General features: G+C 41.2%; 1 pseudogene; it reads left to right on the plus strand.

Annotated features, from left to right (window-relative positions):
- Positions 1–3,777: 3,777 nt before the first annotated feature.
- On the plus strand, positions 3,778–3,945 carry LOC119926106 (annotated as a pseudogene).
- Positions 3,946–5,259: the final 1,314 nt, after the last annotated feature.

The raw sequence follows: 5,259 nt of genomic DNA on the forward strand, positions 1-5,259 counted from the left end.
TAGAAGCCAGTTGAGGAGAAAGTGGAGGTGACTTCTTGCCAGACCTACTTTTGATCTTTTATCCCTTGCCTCTCAATCTGCCACCCTAATGGAGTTTGAGACACTCTCACCCCTGCCCCCCCCACGACCTAAAGACAAGGCCCATATCTAAAAATAAAAATGTTGGTATTTTCTAAGTGCTTACTACGTGGAAAGCACTGTTCTAAGCGCTGGGAAGGTTGCAAGGTGATCAGGTTGTCCCACAGGGGACTCACAGTCTTAATCCCCATTTTACAGATGAAGTAACTGAGGCACAGAGAAGTGAAGTGACTTGCCCAAAGTCACACAGCTGACAATTGGTGGAGCCAGGATTTGAACCCATGACCTCTGACTCCCAATCCCGTGCTCTTTCTACTGAGCCACGCTGCTTCTCTTCCCACCTTTACATTCTCTCCCAGTGCTTAGTACATACAGTGCTCTGCACAGAGTAAGCAATTATTAAATACTATTAATGGTAATTTTTAAAAATGATATTCATTTATCACTTTCTATATGACAGGCACTGTATTAAGCATTTAGGTAGATAGAAACTAATCAGGTTGGACCCAATCCATGCTCTAAATGGGGCTTATAGTCTTAATCCCCATTTTACAGATGAGGTAACAGAGGCCCAGAGAAGTTACATGACATGCCCAAGGTCACCGAACAGATAAGTGGAACTGGAATTAGAACCCAGGTCCTTCTGATTCCTAGATCCATGCTCTATCTACTAGGCTATTCTGCTACTTTTCACACATTTTCTGGGTCATGCCTACTTAGAGCCGGAGAACGCCATATGTGAAAGGAAGTGTACTGGCAACTTACAAGGTCCCCAAAATTTTTTAGGTGGCATCTTACCAGGTCCCCAAAATTTTTTAGGCAGTGCACACATTATGACAGTCAGGAGATATTCCACACATCAACTCTTGGCTTTTCCAGCTCCCAGCTGGCAGACAGATTGTGGTACTTTCCTCAGATGCTCTTCCTGGCCACCATTTTAGCAACTTCCCTTGTCTATCCAAATCTTTTCCCAATTAATTAATTCAATCATATTTGAGTGCTTACTGTGTGCAGAGCACTGTACTAAGCACTTGGGAAACCCTTTGAATGGAGAGCAGTATTTCTGAGTTACACTTTATAACAACATTCTCAGGGAGGTGGGTAAGACGTGGGGAATTGGAGGGGAGAACAGACAATAAAAAGAAACCCCCCACACAATCTAGGAGCTTTAAAATCTCAACTACATCTTGTCCTCATAGATTGAGACAGCAGTAAAACTGAAAGACCAGAAACTTGTGAAATTGGGCAACAGGGGCTTGGTTTTTAAGGTTCTTTTGTTGTTGTTGTTGCTTGGTGGAATAAGATTTCTCTTTTTCAGATTTACAGACAATTAATGGTACCTTAATTTTCCATTACAGTCTTATTGATAAAAATCAAGATTGATATCAGTGACAATATGATCTTAAGAAAAATAGTTGTGGTCTATCACTTTTTTCTTCCTTGTAGTGATTGACATGCTTTTATCAATATTTAGGTATTTATTTTAGGAGCGTGGCACCGCTCTGTTTACTAAGATGCTTATAGTGTGGGAATATACCTCTATTTGGCTCAAAGAAGAAGAAGAAAAATACACACATCTTTCCAATTTAGGAAACCTGTATGCACAAAGCTAGTAGAATAAAACTGTTAATTAAAACCAATCTGGTATCTTGCCAAATGGGTAAGATACTTGGGGCAAGAAGCATCAGTAATTTGAATGAGTGAAACTGTAATTGGTTATTTATAGCAAAGCTCCTGGCACTGCTTGTTCCTGTTATTCCAGTTAAAGGAAGCACTTCAATCACCAAGACAGACATCTGATCATTATAATTTTGTGTTTGAAGACAGTTTAAGCCTCCCACAGACACACATAAAATCTACATCAGACATCCTGGATCGAGTATATAAAAGTTCTTCAAGAGGGTCACAGATGCACTTTTGATTTAATTTGAGCTGTTTCTGTGTGAGCTGTTTCTGTGTTGGTGGCTTGGAGTGTCATGTTGCATGAGCAGAAACTCAGTGAGCAGTTTGTTAACATTTTAAAACCCGTAGGCTGGCAGGAAACCAATTCTGGCATAACTCCGGCTGAAGTCTTCATGTAAATCCTGAATCAATAAGATGAAAAAGCCTGCAGAATTCTGGCTTAGCTCGGGACATTTTAAGCTATCCCAGTCATATCTAATTACCTCATAAGGCGAGGAACTGAAAAGCTAACACATTTTGGACTTGTCCATTCTCTCCCTGTGATTTCAGATGGACTGTGAATCTACTAAGAAGCCTTCAGGTTGGAAGCAGACCAGGATCCTTGAATTTATAGACCAGACTGGTAAATCCCTAGGTTTTCTATGGGTTCAATCACTCACTCAATCAATGGTATTTATCGAGTGTTTTCTGTGTGCAGAGCACTGGCCTGAGCATTTGGGAAAGTACAGTACAATAGACGTGATTCCAACCCACAAGGAATCTCGGGACATATTTTTATTCTCTTGGGCATTTGGTGAAATCTGGACCCCATCAGACCTCATAGGCCCACTTACCTGTAAGCTCGTTCAATCAATCCATTTTATTTACCATTTGCAGAGCTCATACAGTTTAGAGGTCTTATTGTGGGCACAGAATATGTCTACCAACTCTGTTGTACTCTCCCAAGTGCTTAGTACAGTGTTTTACACAAGGTAAGCACTTCAATAAATACCACTGTTAGATTGACTGAACTCTCGGTTTGGGCTACAGGGACAAATCTGTGAAAAAGACATTTTGTGTGCTAGATTTTTCTCTAGGGTACAGTCAGGAAAGATCTGCCAGGCAGCAGCGTTTATTGAGTAGTCATTAGATGCAGCACACTGACTTTAGCATTATGCCAGGAAGTAGAAACTACAGTCCTTTCTCTCCAGTGGATTATAATCTACTGAAGGATACAGGCAAGCACACAAAGACAGAAATAAAGGTAGCTTAAACAGAAATGATAGGCAAACATATCAAAAATGTATATTAGAACATAAATATCAGAGGCAAATAAAAATTATATGCAATTTTTCAGAAATAAACAAAACCGTTAAGCATCTCCTGGAATGGTAGGAATCACAAACCAGGTTAATAGAGGAAGTCTTCATGGGGAAAAAATAAAGTGGCCAGTGACAACATTTGTGAATAACAGACACTGAGACGTTGCATGAGTTATGCTGGGCATGCGCACTAAACTAATGGCATTATTCACAGCATCTTAATTCCAGCCAAAGCTAGAGTATTTTTTCAGGGCTATGCCTGACCCTTCCACCACCCCAAAATACTCCAGAGCCTTCTCTCACAGGCTCCCCCCCCCCCCCTTTTTTTTAAATGAACATTTATTATGTGTCAGGCACTGTACTAAGTGCTGGAGTATATACAACTAAGCAGGCTGGACACCATCCATGTCCCACATGGGGCTCACTGTCTTAATTTCTATTTTACAGATGAAATAACTGAGGCACAGAAAAGTTACGGGGCTTGCTCATGGTCATACAGCAGATGAGTGGCAGGGCCCAGGTTAGGAGTCAGAAGAACTCCTCCCAGGCCCATGCTCTATCCATTAGGCCACACTGCTTTTCTGTTAATACTGGTGCCATAGCAAAGTCACAGGACTCTGAGGTGGAGGGAGGCTCAGAAATGATAAAATACCATGTATAAAAGTTTCTGGATCTGAATTCATACTAGGCAGGGGATGCATTGCCTGAGAACTGGATCGCTTCTTGGCCTTTTGGCTAAGATCAAGTGTAGTATCTTCTATAGAGAAGCAGCGTGGCTCAATGGACAGAGCGCAGGCTTGGGAGTCAGAAGTCATGGGTTCAAATCCTGGCTCTGCCAATTGTCTCTGACAAGTTACTTGACTACCTCAGTTCCCTAATCTGTAAAATGGGGATTAAGATTGTGAGCCCCACGAGGGACAACCTGATCACTTTGTATCCTCCCCAGCGCTTAGAACAGTGCTTTGCACAAAGTGCTTAACAAATGCCATTATGATTATTATTATTATCTGTTCTTATCAGTTTAATATCTGATCTGTCCCTCCCTCTAGATTGTAATCTCTTTGTGGCAGGAAATGTGTCCATTTACTGTTATAGTGTACTCTACGAAGGGCTTAGTACAGTGATCTGCACTCAGTGAGGGCTCAATAAATAAGATTGAATGAATGAATCAATTAATAACTGTCCGGCATTAAACCAGACAAGTGACCATTCTAAAATGACGGGATTTCACAGAACCTGGAACTATTAAGCAAGAAGAAGTGTGTCGGGGAAGAGTTGAACAAGTCTGGAGGATGGTTTTTGCTGTGGCTCATAGGTGGAAGAGTTGTAGAGGTGGAAAAAGTCAGCGCAGATTTAGCGGGAAAGCAATCCTCACTAGAGGACACAGTTTCTCCATTTTCTTTGCTACTCAAAATAGGCTTGGATCGGTATCCTTCTGGATGGATGATTTTATAAATTGATAAAGTTTTGAATACTTTCCCGAACCTCAGATTGATTTGAAGCCAACTAAAATCCAACTCCTGGCCCTATAGATGTTGATGCTTTCCTCAGATTCTCATTCTAGGAACCTCTGCAGGGTGAGTGCAGATTGGAATCTGGATCTAAAGTAATTCTGTGAATTGTGAGATTGGGGAACTGTCTTGTCATATTTTTCATTTGAAAATTTCTGGTTAATATATTTGACTGGCACGCCTGGCAACTATACTACCTGCTTCTCTACTTCCAAAGAAGTGCTGCCACAGCAGCAGTCATTGAGCACTTTTTCTGTACATAACACTGTATTAGGCATTTGGAAGAGTACAATGGAGTAAAAAAAAGAGACATCATTTCTGCTGTCGAGGAGCTGACACTTGAATGGATGAAGCAGCAAACAAATTGTGCAACTCCAGTGGGATCAGGAAGAAAAGTATAGCTACAACTGAGAAGCAGCATGGCCTAGTGGAGAAATAATGAGTCACAGGACATGAGAATGAGTCACAGGACATGGGTTCAAATCCCTGCTCTGCCACTTATTTGCTGTGTGACATTTGGCAAGTCACAACTTCTCCATATCTCCAATAATAATAATAATAATAATGTTGATATTTGTTAAGCACTTACTATGTGCCAAGCACTGTTCTAAGCACTGGGGGGGGATACAAGGTAATCAATGTTGTCCCATGTGGGGTTCACAGTCTTCATCCCCATTTTACAGATG

Source organism: Tachyglossus aculeatus, chromosome 3, assembly GCF_015852505.1.
Source record: "Tachyglossus aculeatus isolate mTacAcu1 chromosome 3, mTacAcu1.pri, whole genome shotgun sequence".
Classification (NCBI taxonomy): Eukaryota; Metazoa; Chordata; class Mammalia; order Monotremata; family Tachyglossidae; genus Tachyglossus; species Tachyglossus aculeatus.